We start from the raw sequence: 17,088 nt of genomic DNA, 5'->3' as shown, positions 1-17,088 counted from the left end.
TGAGGTCATAAGTCCCAGAACTACTTAAACCTAACTAACGTAAGGACATCACACATATCCATGCCCGAGGCAGGATTCGAACCTGCGACTGTAGCGGTCGCGCGGTTCGAGACTGAAGTGCCTAAACGCTCGCCCACATCGGCAGGCCAAACCGTAATCTCCTGCCAAGCAAGCTATTATGACTTTGAAAGTTGAACCACGCAAAAACAATAAAGTTTCTGAATGTGTAGGAAACGTGTCTATACTTTATTATTGAAGCAGAAGTCAGCCAACCCAATTCAGCTATTTGAAGTACCCCGTATATTGTTCAGTCGGAGGAAGTCGGGACTCCGACTGAAACGGAACAAAACATCCGCCATCGGAAAAACTGCTCGACCCCTAGAACTAGTTTCTATCATGATGGCGTGGAATGGACGCTGTTTGCAATTTTATTTGCTTTCTTTTCATTGCTTATGTGACTCGGCAACGAGCGAATTACGGTTATAATGCCAATGTACAACTCAATTAAAGGTGGTTTCCGGCTTGATACGGCCCAAAATGTGAATGACCTGCTTCTTAGTTAGTTCGTTCCATGTTACGTAGATCATACTCGCGAGAAACATTTTGCCGTGGAATTTGTTCAACTGAACAAAAGATCGCAGAGACAATTAGAATATACAGTGTGTTTAAAACACTACGTATACAGGGTTTTAGAGTGTTTAGAGCAGATAAAAAGGATCACATTTTGTGTGATAAATGGGTCACAGGTGCACTATTTCCTCGCTAGGGCTCCATGAAGGTTTTGATGCTAGTGATGTTAAGTGACGGCTTTCGAACTCCGTGTGATGAGTATTGTCTTAGACATGTTGCTGAAGATATCGTCCGTTTACATTACTGTAGAAGTGGCGTCAGTGTGGTAATGATTGTCTAACGTGCTCAAAACAGCAGATGTTTCACGAATTATGACTACAGATTCAGACAAACGGGAAACCAGCTCTTTCGGAGTGTCTAATGGTACCTCGTACAAACAAACATCTCATATTCCCCACAATAAAGTAAACTCATAGCGATTGGGTCTGGAGAACATGGTGGCCATAATCCTGGCCTCCCAAGCCAATAATTGGAGAAAACATTTAAACAATGAACATTTAAACAATGTTCTCTCCCAAACCAACAATTGAGGAAAACATTGTCCAAATGTCCTCTGGTATCAACAACAAAAAATACCAGCCCATTTATTTATGATAAATCTCTGTTGATGGTGGAACATACTAGTTGCCTTAGGATGTTCAAAGTCCCAGACTTGGATATTCTATCTATCTATCGCTCCCGCCTTGTCCCGCGGTTACGCAGGGTCTGCTATGGGTAATCAGATTTGGAATGTTAATCTTAAGGGGTGGCCGGATGCCCTTCCTGCCGCCACCCGTACCCACCAGGATGTAATTAGTGTACCCCAACTGTCTGTGTCTAGTGGAATCCATGAAATAGTGTGAATGTGTTCAGCCGGCCGCGGTGGTCTCGCGGTTCTAGGCACGCAGTCCGGAGCCATGCGACTGCTACGGTCGCAGGTTCGAATCCTGCCTCGGACATGGATGTGTGTGATGTCCTTAGGTTAGTCAGGTTTAAATAGTTCTAAGTTCTAGGGGACTAATGACCACAGCAGTTGTGACCCATAGTGCTCAGAGCCATTTTTGAATGTGTTCAGATGTCTGCGAGCTGTGTAACGGAGCCGAAACGAGGGGACCAGCCCGGTATTCACCTGGCGGGATGTGGAAAACCGCCTAAAAACCACATCCAGGCTGGCCGGCACACCGGCCCTCGTCGTCAGTCCGCCGGGCGGATTAGATCTGGAGCCGGCGCTCCTACCCGAGTCCAGGAAGCAGCGCGTTAGCGCTCTTGGGTGCCCTGGCGAGTCCAGACTTGGATATTGTGGTTGTTAAATATTCCTGCCCTTGTGAAGGTTGCCTCGTCAGTGATATTTACAATTTGGTGTACTCGTAGATACCATTAGCTGAATTCCACCACGTGGTGGGGAAAGTCATCAGTTGATAGGTCCCATGCCTCATGATACCTGAACGGATCCAAGTACATCTCGTGTAAGACGATCCACACATTGGCAGTGGAACATGTAGTTTCTCAGCTGTGGATAGTGTGCTGGTGCTGGGCTTGTCCCCAATACGCTGCCATGCAGATTCCTCAGTCTGAGCAGTAAGCACACTCCGAGGTTTATCACTTTCCCGTCGGTCTGATGTAAGGGACTCTGTTTCACGAAGACGGCCATCAAGTGTTTGAAATATGATACGCTTTAGTAACTCTCCCTAGAAATCGTTCTGCATACACGCACCGTGTTACTCGACTGTTCCATCGTGCCTCCCTGTAAATGAGATCCATGTGGGCTAACTCGGTTGGAGTGAAATCATCCAACAAGAAGCTGTATACATCAGTAGAAATTTTCATGTAAACATAAAATAGTACAATAATAATGAAATATTGCTTATCCACGAATGTGGACTCTGCTCTCAGCAATGAAAACTTATCTTTCCTAGTAATAAGATATAACTGTGTTGCAAATCAGATCCAAATGTCAACATGTTGCATACGAAGCAGCCAAAACAACTGTGAACGTTGGCCTAAAGGAAGTCCAGCGTCAAACGCTTCAGAGACCCCCAGCGCGGGTACTGTGCACCTGTGTCATTTGTGTGACGCAACAAAAGCATTTCTTTTTAGCTCCACTAATAACTCTACACTTCTGCTGTCTGTTAGAGATTTGTTTCAACTGGAGGATTATCGAAGAGTTTTATAGCTGAGTATAACACTCTTTTCTGTGACAATGTTAGATTCAATAGAGGGAAGTGTATTGTATTATATTGGTGAATAATCTCTATTATTCTCAAACTGAAATCGACTACTGAGAACAAATTTCGTGAGTGAATAAATGTAAAATGGTTCAAATGGCTCTGAGCACTATGGGACTTAACTTCTGAGGTTATCAGTCCCATAGAACTTAGAACTACTTAAACCTAACTAACCTAAGGACATCACACACATCCATGCCCGAGGCAGGATTCGAACCTGCGACTGTAGCGGTCGCGCGGTGCTAGACTGTAGCGCCTAGAACCGCTCGGCCACCTCGGTCGGCGAATAAATGTACTTCGGTTTTGTGGTCAGTATTTCAAATGGTTTTAAACAGGTGTCTGCAATATTTACGTGTGTGAACACATATATTTATAATTACTTTCTCTTATTCAGTGAATAATTTCTGCTTAAGACGAGAAGTTACCTTAGAATGCTACCCCGTAGGACATTAGTGAATTAAATTTTTGCAAAATATGTGATTTCTGTGTTCCTAAACGTGAAACTATTCTTATGTGTAAAGTAGGAAAACCTAAACGTTTTAACAGGTCTGCCACATGGTTCTCCCAGAGATACTATAGGCCTAGTATTGTGACGTAAAAATTACATATTTACAAAATAACTATACCCCTCCCCCCCCTCCCTCCCCCCCGACTCTTTATGCAATTACAGATACTTAAGTAATGAGTAAAAGTAATATCCTTATTTATGTAATATGTAGATTTTATTTCACGTTTTGTATTTATCTTTTGGAGGAAGTTTTAATGAGACAGAAATTTATACAGTGCGTTAGGGAGCAGCTGCAGCTACGTGGGCAGCAAAGACAGCTTCACCGCAGCAACTGTAAATGGTGGTCGTGACAGAAGCAATTCTGAGAATACTCCCCAGCTATCTGTATCCGGCTCTCTCTTTCCTCAGTTTCACTGTGACAGAATTTCTCCCGGGAGCCATCAGTTAGTGTGGAAGGATTCATTTCTTAGAAAACTTAAAACATCGTGCCGTATTCTCGAAGCGGTCTTTGTCTACTGTTATAACTCACGTATAGATCATAGGTGACGCAGTATGTGGTAGACGTTAGCTTCTAGAGTTGATAGCTCTAGATAGTCATTACCGTGTTCGAGTGTTAAGAATATGAGAAGTAATTTTCCATAGTTTTATTACGGGTCTTCCTGGTTCCCATAATTGCAATCGTCGAAGGATGCTTCTTATTTACCATCTATACATCTTCGGCATTTGTCATGTATCTTTTGCGTCACAGTGAAATCTCTTTCCATACCTGTGGTACAGTCATGCTCAAAAGTATCCGAACGACCTGAATCGCATTTCGTCTGATTCGCATGCAACCGGCATAACGCGACTGTCTAGCAGGTCCTCTAATCGCTCCTTGGTACAGTCGTTTGGCTATTGAAAATGGTTCCAACATGTCACCACTAGAAAACACTGCTCTGTATCGCAGTACCTCAAGATGTAAAGTAATACCACGATGCTACAAATATCAGGGAATGCCTTATCACAGATAAGACTGTCCTTAAAGCTTGTAAGCTCACATTTATTGCAATAAATGACATACGTGAAATGTTACCACTCTCATTATTACGTCAGATGGGTAATTCACGTAGTAAGTTCGTCGTATTCATAATTTCCTCTTGAAAGTAACATACAGTACTTATTATTTAACACAAAATGACATTAAAAATTTAAATTATCCACGAGCAGCTAGTTGAGAATATGTATGAACTGCAAATGACACGTCGAACCGTCTCGTTCTGCATATGGATTCAAACCCAGGTCAGGCAGACTAAGCAAAGATTTCGTGACTGACGAAAACTAACAGTCATTCCTGATTAGGCATACAGAGAATGATATACCTCGCTTTTAGACAGTATCAGTTAGCAAATATGAACTTTACATTACATAACGCAAACGTTTTTAACGGACGCGAGTTCCTACCCACCATCTATTGTCCCTGTTAACGAACTACGAGAGATGTTAAATATTGCTTCTTCACAAGTAACCTATACGAAAGGCCGTGAGGCAAAGCTTTGTGTTGGACAGGGGTTCTAACCCAGAACCTAATCGGATTGATATCGAAACACAATCAGCTGTGACATATCGGATTTTCTCGGCAGTAGCTAGATGTTTTAACTGAAATGACGAGACGAAACATTAATTTTTCCGTTCCCAGAACTCCAATCCGGCACCTATCGCTGTTATATTCTAGAGAAAACAAACGTTAAATATGGGTTTGTTGCAGCAGCAGCGACTTGTAAGCATGTTTGAACTCGAAATAATATGACGAAGAGTTCAGTGCTCACTGGGAATAGAGCCCCACACATATCGTTGTTGACTAAACACAAAGAGACGTCAGCTACCGAATTTTTCTCCACCAGCAGCTCGAAATAACATCTTGAACTTACAGCGATCTCGTAAATATTTCTGTGTCTCACTGGGAGTCAAAAACGTCAGATATCGTTAGTGTTGACAACGAATGAAAAAGAATTAAAAATCAAAATTATGCCAATAGCAGATAGGTGTTCTCATGCAAGAGCTTGATAATACATAATGAAATCTTTAGTGCCGGGCCAGGATTCGAACCCTTTCACGCGTAATATGTGGAGATGAGGAATCTGCAGTTTTGAGCAAACAACAAATTGTAGCCGAGCTGTATTGTCACGAAGGGATCAAATTCCTCGGTAAGGGCGGTCTGAGTTGCATTCTCAGTTCAGAACCAATTTTATCGACATACAGAAGCTCAGATAAAAGTTGGAATAAGTGTCCTGTGACCCTACATAGCGCTTGTTTCGTCACTAGAAATAAATAACTAGCATAAGGAAGGTTACTGGTGATAGAGTTTCTACATGTTGCCACTCCGGACTTTATTGTGGTTCAACCTAACGTCTACTTGGTGGAGAAGGAATATCATGTTTAATGTGAATTTCAGATCACAATGCCATTATACCCTCTTCACTTAACATTGACAGAAGAGAACACAATCTGTCTTTCCCTATCAAAAATCATCAGCAGAAACTGTAATCCAATCCAGACCATAAGTATATGAACCTATCATCAATCCAACAGAGCACAAAATCATCTTCTATGTAACTCATTTTCTATCATAACGCTGTTGCTCCACACTGGATGAGAATTCTGACACACAGGCTCCCTGAACTGGTTTTCAACATGTCCAGTACGTTGATTTACTTTGATGAGCGAATCGCCATGAATTAGCTGCCACAGATACCCAGTGCACACACTCGACTCTATTCTGTAATCACAGAAATAAAATGACGTAACTGCCACCTACAAAGAAATGCCAAAAGTGTAGGATGCAGAAATTTAAATATGAAGTGTTCCTTTCCACTTGAGCTATTCTATTGCGCCATCTGTTCGTAAAAAAAACCTCGTGCGGCGCAAAAGAAAAGCTGTAACTGTTTCTCTCAGAAGTCTAGACCCCGGCCATTTGCATTATCTCGCATCGCTGTGGTATGCAAAAGTTGTGGAGGAATTGTTGTTCAGCTCTAGAGCTGTTGTAGCTACGTGTCTGCTAGCAATGTAATGGTAAATTTCGTACACCATTGATAAGATGTCACGAGTTCGAATACATTTACAGCCAAATTTTTTAAAACTCAGTTCTGCTGTCTGCTGAAGTTACCAATCTAATGGAACTTTGAACATAATTCCCTTCAATTCTCAACCCAAAATAGTCGCATGTGGAAAAAAGGGCTAACTTCTGTGTTCTTTTCAGGTTAAAAGACAGCCAGGCTGTAGATGCATCTCGAAGCTTTTGTATTATGTATGGGGAGAGCGCATTGTGCCCAAATACGTCAGAAAAATATTTTCTTCATTAGCTGTCGTGTGGTAGTGGCATTTTATTCTTCTTCAAACATTGTTTGACAGCTTTATCTCAGAACAAGTTTTCTACATGCGCGTAATCAATAAACTGCATGTACATCGGCAGACTGCTATAGATAACATCAGAGAATTCGCATATATAGTTGATGATCAATTTCGCCCTCATGTTTACTATTGTTTCAACAACACTAAAGGAAACCTTACGAAAACTGTACACTATATTAAAAGAAATGAAATAAAACTACCCACGATAACCTTACGACGAAAGTCTGTTTTAGTAAAACTGAGTATCTCTACACAAGCATGCCTCTATCGACACGAATTAGTAAAATACTAGTCACTTAGATTTTGATTGGGTCTATGTTTAATTGGTATGCTGTGTCATACTCAAGAGGTATGCAAATGTGGCATTTCATAAAAATAGTTATGTATTCCTAGAAACCCAAAATTTGCTTGTCAGCAGCGGAAAGATGCGTTACCTGTTGTGCAGCATTTTAAGTTTTTCACCATTGCACTATGAGCTGAAAGTATTTTCTTGCGATTTCCTTAATGATGTTTGATCTGACTGCTTGCAGCTCTGCCGGCCGCGGTGGTCTCGTGGTTCTAGGCGCGCAGTCTGGAGCAGTGCGACTGCTACGGTCGCAGGTTCGAATATTGCCTCGGGCATGGATGTGTGTGATGTCCTTAGGTTAGTTAGGTTTAAGTAGTTCTAAGTTCTAGGGGACTGATGACCACTGCAGTTGAGTCCCATAGTGCTCAGGGACATTTGAACCATTTTTTGCTTGTAGCTCTTTCACAGAGGGGGTACAGAAGTTGAAATCAGTGAGACTGGAACTGCGAACCATAACAAACGCTTTTTCACACGGGAGCACGTTACCACAGAGCTGGCGAAGAGGTATATGTCTTAGCTTCCTCTTACGAGGTCAATAGCGGCTAGAGCTCATAAACCGCTATTTAAAGGACGAGACTGGTTGCGATTTCCACCTGCAACGACTTTCCTGGGCTAAAAACCGTAAGTTTACAATCTTTTGTTACACCTCAAGCGATAATAACTGAGATTATTCAATGGAAATGACAGGTAAAATCAAGTGAACTTTGAGGCATAATTCTGTGCACACGAGGAAGTAGCTCCTCGATGACAGAGTTGCCAAACATACGTTGCCTTGTTCAAATCTCAGTTACAGTATCAGCAGGAAGAAGACCAACCGATGTGATCCTATAGCTGGGAAGTGACCATAGCTGGTGTCTCCAAGTCGCAGCTGCTACGGCCTGGAATGCGTAATGTGTCGGATTCGCATTTCTGTAACAAGGTTTGGGGACTGGAGTGTAATTACTAAAAATACTCAGAATTGACGGCAAACTAAGCATCATAAATCAGTAACTCTCATAGTTGTTTTTATATTTCTTTCGTAAGTGTACTCAAAACTAAGAAACTCATTCACAGGCGTTCTCGTGCCTCGCCGATAGTCGAGCACAACAAACAAATAAGAATAAAAAAAGAATTTTGTATGTGTGTGAGACAGAGAGAGAGAGAGAGAGAGAGAGAGAGAGAGAGAGAGAGAGAGAAATAAAAATGCATGAGAGAGAAGAGTGTAAAACATTGTTGCAAAGAAATTGAATCATGGTACGTAAAGATATCTTTCATTTAAAATGACATGTTCCACATCATTACGAAATGTCGTATTCATGATCTATGGAACAAGAATTAATCTAATCTAATCTAATCTAATAACATCATATTGATGACTAGCCATGAAGAGTCATGAATTACCGAAATTTTTGCCAATACCAGTAACCAAATCTAAACTTAAAAATAAAAGAGGACAATTTTTGTAATAAACTGGGAGTCCTATCAAGACCCTTTCGTCCCTGTTAGCTAACCACGAAAGATGTCTGACATACCTCCATTCTGAAGTAAGAAAGTGTGCATGCATTTAAAGGTGAAGTGCATGATGTGAAGTTCTGTGACGGAAATACGAACCCAACACGTAATCGGATTGTTAACTAAGAAAAATCAAATGTTTCGTATCGGTTTTTCTTACAAGCTGCTAGGTGTTTGAATCTAAAATAAGGATACAAACTTTTGTGTCTAGGCGACAGTTGAACTGCACACCTACCGTGCATCCACGAATATAGCTTAAGTATCAGTTTCTTACTCACCAACAGTAAGATGTGTGGGTGTTTGACCAGAAATAACGACCCCTATTGCGATTGTTGGCAACATATGAACAGACATTAAAAATGCACGTTAATTTTCACTAGCCGGCGGGTGTGCACTTGATATGGCTTGAAATGAAATTATGAATATTTTTGTCCTGGATCCTTTGGAGGAGACCTAGAGAAGATTGCAGTCTTGGGAAAAGGAACGAAATGATTGAACTATACTGTTCTGAGAAATTCAGATCCTCGAAAAGGGAGATACGAATTCGAATCACAGTCCAGCACCAAATTTTTCAACGTCTCTAGTTCAATTGAGTATAAGTAAAATAAGAGACCTGTTCCTTCAAATGGCTATCGGTTCATCAAATAAAATAAAATGTTCTAATGTAAGTAAGTTTACTGGCGACTGTATTACTGTTTGCCATGACTTCCGCTATGTCATTACCCAACGTAAACCGGCTCTGTCCAGTTGTTAATGAATGAACGTGATGTTTAATGCGGATTATGGATTATAACGTCTTTCTCTTGATGTTACCAGAGGTAAAATAAATCTGTTTCCGCCTCTTAAAAGTAAATTCCTGAACCCACACAGTGCACCTGTGATAATTCGTTCCACCAGACCATTGTGGCCACATCTCCCAGCGTCAAGAGTGTGCTGAAACGGATGATGTGCTTAGCTCACAAAATTACTCACGGTGGAAAAAATGCGATTCTATTAAATGGTTAAGTAGAAGCAAGCTTATGACGCGGAGATTATGCTATTCTCATGCCAGCTGGATGTAAAGACTCTTCTAGGCATCATAGGCTCGAAGTAAAGCCATTTTGAATTTTCACAAATTGAGCAAATTTCTTAGTTAGAGAAAATCCAGTGTGAAGTGTGAAGTTACCGGATAATTCGATTATTACCGTCATTATTACTATCATTTTATTCATACCGCTGCTGGAACACACCTGCTTGAAGATCATTTAATGCCTTTTGGTCAAGAACAGATTCTTTCCCTGTCTACGGAATCCTTTTCATGTTAATATCAAACATCAGCAGTTACTCGTAGATTACATTAAAATTAAAGTAATTGATGAAGACGTTACTTGACAAGAAAAACGCGCTGCCTTTCTTCATTTACTTGCGCCTAGAAATGGCTATCGAGTACTGCCAAACCAAAAGGCAGGAGATATTTCTGCCTTCCGATATACGTCGCTGTCAGTTCTTCCATATGATTTGGTCGACATGACCTGTTTCAAGTTCTGTATGACAGACAATGTTTCAGAAAATCAATTGTTTTCCTTTGAAATAAACAGAAAGAAAATGGTTCAAATGGCTCTGAGCACTATGGGACTCAACTGCTGTGGTCATTAGTCCCCTAGAACTTAGAACTACTTAAACCTAACTAACCTAAGGACATCGCACACATCCATGCCCGAGGCAGGATTCGAACCTGCGACCGTAGCAGTCGCACGGTTCCGGACTGCGCGCCTAGAACCGCGAGACCACCGCGGCCGGCTAAACAGAAAGACTTTCATTCTAAGCTATCCAAGTACAAAATTTTCGCAGTATTAATTCAAATTTAATATTCGCTTCTATAATGTAGGAAAGTATTTCACGGTTGCAAAACTCGCATCAGACTCATTGACCTTACACTTAGTCGCTGATCATAAACTCTAGCTCAATAACTGGGTTCTTCATTCCTAAGAATAGAAAATTAGTTAACTCTAGATAGTCCTTGCGGTAGATGCTCTTCCGTTCTAGTCGACGGTAGCCTTACTGCTGGTGAAGTACAGGTCCGCTATGTACACTATTCTGACCGCTATGTGAATAGTGTCTCTGAGCTAGCGGTGGAACTAACTGCTATTGCGACTCCCTATGAAAACTACAGAGGACGTGAGCGTTTCTTTTCTATCTGTTCTATTCATCCAAATTGCCACCTGTAGCACTTGCTGGCCACAGGCTGGACGCTAGTCATAAACGAATAGTCTGTGATACAGCATAATTTCATCTTGTTATGAATGCTCTACTCTCACGTCTCTCAGTAGGTAAAATGGTTCTGAATTTCTGCAACTAATCCGTTTACGGGACGCCGTTAGGTAGCTTACATTTCCAATTACTGGCGTGGAATGCAACTTAATATGTTTGTATTTATTTCAGGTCCTCTCCTACCTCTCCCCATAGTCAAGTTATTATGCATATTTTGTTTATTAGTATGGAGGGTCTTAGCCTACTATATGGGGTGATCAGAAAGTACCCATTCAAAGGCCGTAGAGTCCAGAATCGGTGTACCAATCAGGCAAAATCGAGACCAGAACTGTGACAATCATCCCACTGCCGCACCAAGCTTAACATACCAGTTTTGTAATACACCATGTCATGCTGCGTGAAGAAGTCCGTAACTGTCTGCTGCATGTTCTAGTTCGACAGGAATCCATGGCTCTTAAGACCATTTTTTTAAGGAACCAGAGGAATGATAATCGAATGGGGAGAGATCAGGTCTACTTGGCTTACAATTCACACCAATTCTGAAATATCTTCATCAGCAAGACATGTTTATAATTTACGTGCACCATTAAAACCTACAGATTGTAACCAGTACTCTTGATGAAGTTAACTATCACTTTATATAGACGAACGTCTTTAGTACACAAAAGAGAAGAAGCTGATTGAGGAAGATGGTAGCCCATACTCAGCAATGTCTTCAGAAAGACCAACCGTTCACGATCAAATTTGGGGCACATAAATAAGATGTGGTTGACATCTGCTTCCGACTCAGGATCACACTCACATGCTGGTGAACTGTAAACGTTGATCCGATGTAAATGATGTGGGAAAGGGGCATGATTGAAGCGGAGTCTTATGATGGTAGAAATCGTGGATCGGTCCAGATGTGTCCTCATGAACCACGCCTGTGAAGGAATCCGAGGTTGTAGCACTGCGTAATAACCGCCTTTTGTCTGTTGAGAAACGTTCCACATTTCCTGCCATTGTTGTCTTGCGTGATCCTTGACTTCACGTAAGTAGTGTGTATAAGAAAGGTGCAGATCCAGGACGGTGCCTAAGGTTGCCGCTTGTTTGGCTAATGCAACTTCATCATTACAGGGGATACCAGAGTGGGAAGCTACCCACAACAAATGGATCGTCCGGCCCGTGCGTGTGCTGCGAATATATTCAGATACCACATGCAAGATATAACAGTTGGTTGTTTTGTTCCATCGACTGTACTGAATGTTTTAAGAACACTTTGCGAGTCAGATACTATCAATATCTTGGGGGAGGAAGTGCTAGAGACAAACTTAAGTGCTTCCAAAACTGCCACTGTCTCCGCTGTAAGAATAGAAGTGCTCGTAGGCAGTTTGAAGGTTTTGCGGATCTGGATCTGAGGGCAGAAAAAAGCGCATCCTGTACACTCTTCTTGCGGAATTTTGGAGCCATCGGTATATACACAGAGAAAACCCGGCCATTGTGATTGAACGAGACGATTGAAGCCAACGTTGACATTAGTGCTGTCCAGCCAGGTCGTACTTAAATAATGGACTGGGATCTGGGAGCAGAGCGTTTGAAGATCATATTCAAAAACAGGTAGTTGCGCTGAACGCCGTATAGAATGTATGACAGGTGACCAAGTGTCAAAGCTGGCACAAACGGCTGGCACTTTATTCCTTCTGTGGGATGCAATCCACAGTCCATAAATGCAGTCTCTACTTTGATAGACGGAACTGTCCATAATGGCCATGCCTTGAATGCAGAATTTGTCCGATAACATTTGGCGCCTAATGCTCAAGAGCATCTCCCCTGCTTCTATTAAAAGGGCGTTGGTGGGCGTCGATCGCATGGCTCCAAGACAGGTACGAATGGCTCTATATTAAAGAGTATCTAATTGGGAGAGATGAATCTTTGACGCAGTGTGGTAAAATTGACAGCCATAGTCTAATCGAGATCGAATTATCCCTCGGTACATGGTGAGTACAACACTCTGGTGCGCTCCCCACCAGACACGAGTGAGTGATGTGATTACTTTTAAACATTCTTCACACTTGGTAACGGTGGATCGGATGTGGGGGGCCCAGCTTAACCGAGAGTAAAAAATCATCCCCAGGAATCAAACGTGAGATTTTATTTGGAAGGTGTACTTGCCACAGGTAATGTGATCTTCAGTGCGAGCTGTCGTCGATTTGGAGAAGGAAACGACTACTGATTTCTCAGCCGAGATCTCCAGCCCATTGATAGAGAGCAACTAATCGATGTGTGCGATGGTTGTGGTTAATGCCGTTTTGGCCTGAAGATATGAAGCAGCAGTAGAATAAACACATATATCATCATCATACTGTAGGATTTTTGAGGGGGGAGTAAGTATGCGTTCTAGGTCGTGCGTATATAGAGTATACAGGAGAGGACTTAAAATTGCACCTTGCGGCAAGCCCTGGGAGACGTAAAAAGGTCCGATCATGGTACCTTTGAAACGGACGTAGATCATTATTTGAGTAATCAGGGTACTGATACCGTAGATCATCCGTGAAGGAATTCCGAATCCTGCCAGCTTGTCCAAGAGTATCGGTATTTGTACGTGATCATATGCACCCTTAACGTCAAGAAAAGCTGCCACTACTGTCTCTTTCGTTTGAAAGTCTGACATAATATCCATATTAAGCAAAAACAGGTTATCCATGGTCCCTTTGCCTTTTCTGATGCCGTATTGACTCCGAGGCAACAAATTACTTTTTTCAAGCCACCATTCTAGTCTCCTTTTTACCATTCGTTCCAGTGTTTTTGCAAGACACGACGACAAGGCAATAGGTCTGTATTTAGTACCCACATTTGGATCTTTACCACTTTTGAGAATTGGAATTATTACTTGCGTCTTCCATGTTGATATGAGGTCTTTCTTCATGCATTACTGATTAAAAATGTTCAAGAGAAAGTCTTTTGCTTCGATAGGCAGGTGTGCAAGCATAGAGTAATGTATATGATCAATGCCAGGGCAACTGTCGCTCGATACTTTAATAGCTTCGTTGAGTTCTTCTTTAGAGAAAGGACGAAGGAGAACATGGTAGCGGTCGGTCTTCTTCAGCAGGGAACCGCTGGTTTAAAAATGGCACCGTGGGAGGAGCGATTGTATCAATGAATTCCTCTAACCAGGCAGTGGTAGCAGGAGGGGAGGAAGACAGTCTTCTTGTTCTAAAAGCTTTTATTTTATGCCAGATGCTTGCCATACTGGTTTCATTATTTAGGACAGGCAAAATTGTTCCCAACTGTCCTTCTTGGTTTTCTTCAGGAATTTGTTAACTGGCGCATTCACTTTTTGCACAGCCAAGAAGTTGTCCAATGAAGGATTCTGACGATAGGTTTTCAAGGCGAGTCGTCGCTTCACAGCTTCCCGAGAGCATTCAGAATTCCACCAAGGAGGAGAACGGTGCTTCATTACTGTAAACTCTTTTTTCTTAGGGATGCTGATGCCAGCTGCGACGTTCATAGCATTGAGTAAAATTGGGTATGCATCTTCGTCCCGTAAGTCACGTCTCGTATTTGCGAGTGCCCGCCGAACCGTTTCCTTATAAGAGGCCCAATTGGCTCCCTTGATGTTCCACGTACTATTAGAGTAACAGATGTGCGTAGTATCGACGTTGATGTTAATGTGAAACTCTATTGGGAGATGATCGGATCCCACTGGATCCTTTTTAACGCACCAATTAGATATTTCAGTAAAGCAGGGGGTGCAAAGAGTTACACCAACTGCGGAGGGTCTACGGAGAGGTGAAGTTATCATAGTAGGAGAGCCATCGTTGAGTATCACTAGGTTATTATCTTCGATAATGCTTATTAAGGTCCTGCCGTTCCTGTCTGTCACGTCTCCTCCCCACGCTACATGGTGGGCATTCACGTCTCCAGCTACGATAAAGGGAAGACGAAGCTGACTTATTAATTGTCTCCAGTCATCTTCCACGATACTGTGGTGGAGAGCGTTATACAACGAGACAACTGTGAAGGTTTTGTGGGCAGTTCGTATCTCCACAGCAACTAATTCAAGGTTGGTGACAGGTACGTGTAACGGATGTGGTCGATGAGGCAGCGAAGTTTTTACCAGTATAGCTACGCCGCCCCACCCATCGAGATGGTCTTCCCTTACTATAGAATAATTTTGAAAGCGAACATTTCGTTCGAATTTGAACCAACTTTCACATAACAGAACGATATTAGGCAGACTTACGAACAGTTTTCGTTGCAAGCTTTCTCTATTAGTATTAGCCGATCTCGCGTTCCACTGCAATACTTTTAAAGCCGCCATAATTTAGGAAGAGAGAGATTGAAATATGCCAGTAACGAGGTGCCGGATATCGGAATTGTTCATAGCACTATTTTGTCTCATGTTTTGCATGACAATATCAATCACATTTATTATCTTAAAATAAGTTCAGCATGACCTTGAGGCTGTCGTTGATTCGGCGCCTGTAGGGTTGCTAAACTGTGAGCAGCAGGCTGGTATGGATTTTGGCTGATAGGAGTGAATGAATGTTGCATGGAATATAACAGACTGAGGTACTGAGACCACTCACGAGCGTTACTTTGGTTGTTTACTTGCGCCTGCCGCCAGGGAGGCCGGTAAGCGACGTGTGTCTTCTGGGGCACAGTTGCACACTGAGTTGCGTCCCCACTTCCGCGTTGTTGACTCTGCATGCTTGCGGCGGGCAGCGGCGGGAAGAGTTGTGGGTTTTGAAAGTCCGGGGAGCTCAAATTTGTTGGAGCAGGAATGACCGGAGCCGGCAAGTGATGTAGTTGAACCCCGGTGACGGATGCATAGGTTGGCATACGAGCAATAGACAGCGCATCCCTGAAGTCAATGTTGTTGACCGTAGCTAATTCTTGAGCTCGTCGCCATATATGGTATTCCGGGAAGGTACGGTCCGTGGATGCGTGTTGTCCCCCGCAATGAGCGCAAATAGTGATAGGTGAGACACAGATTTCAACATTATGTGGACCACTACATTTAATGCATCTCATCTGAGATCGACATTGTTTGCTGATGTGCCCGTAACGAAGACAATTAAAGCACTGCCTGACAGTTGGTACATAAAGGTCTACTGGACATCTTGTTCCGTGAATAGGCACGGCTTCCGGTAAGGTTTGAGAGTCGAAGGTCAACAAACAGGTCTGCAATTTAATGATTTGGTCTTTACCATATCTCTTCGTAAACCTCAGAACGCATACAACAGGGAAGGGACATTGTACGACTTCCAAAGTCTCCGCTTCTTCAAGGTTGGTGTCTACTGTCCTGATTACTCCCAGCTTATGGGCAACAAAGGAAGGAATGTAAGCTTCTATATTTTTTGACTTTAATACCTCACTGGTAACTAGGAAATTAGCGTTGTCTTTGGTTTTCAGTTCCACCTTAACTTTTGTTTTTCCTGCTGAAGAGATGTTAAGTACTGAATTATTCACTTCTGGCAAGGAAATATGCAATAATTTCCCTAGTGCCATAGGGTGCAAGCGGCCTAAGTTTTGTCCAAACATTCCATGTAAACTACGAATGGTCCCCTATCTGTACGTTTGTAAAAGTTGAGTGACCTCGGAGTAGGTGCAGGTCCCACAGGAGGGGTGTTAGTTGCAGCATGTTGGTTAGGAGTGAGCCCAGAAGCAGTTGCTACAGGGGATCAGCTACATTTGAAACGTCAGTTACAGGTAAGAGTTAATTAGCGTCTGCTATGAAAGTTTTGGAATTTCTTAAATCCAGACTGACCTCACTTTGTCGCTTGTTTCTCGTAGCGGAGAAGCTGGAGGAATCCTGTTTCGATAAATCCATATGCTCCTCTGCCGGCTGTATTCCAGATTCTCCCCGAACAACTGCTAACGAGTGGCTGATCACAGCCGTCGTGTTGTCCAATGTAGTTCCTGGAGAAGCTGGGCAGGTGGTTGTTGTTGATGTTGTCCCATAGGGGCGTCGAAGTCGCCATCCCCTTCTCCATACACCCCACCATACATGACGGGGCTTGCCGTCACCGATAGTAGTGTCAGGTATTAATGTGCCTAACAGAAAACCGTACCAAACGAAAGCTGTTACGCGCGTGCACTAGTAGCTAAACACAAGCGACACACGGAAAAGCGACCTCGTAGCACGTCTTAACACTTCCGCGTCTGCAAGCGAACTGTCTCTCCCATTTGAGTTGCTGTTATACCATTTGCAGTACGGGGACATGCGCTATCATGAAGCAGCACGGAACGTGGAGCACAATTCCACAATGGCGCTTTTCGACAGACTTGCT

This window comes from Schistocerca gregaria, chromosome X (assembly GCF_023897955.1).
Source record: "Schistocerca gregaria isolate iqSchGreg1 chromosome X, iqSchGreg1.2, whole genome shotgun sequence".
Lineage (NCBI taxonomy): Eukaryota > Metazoa > Arthropoda > Insecta > Orthoptera > Acrididae > Schistocerca > Schistocerca gregaria.
Note: the sequence above shows the minus strand (reverse complement) of the source record.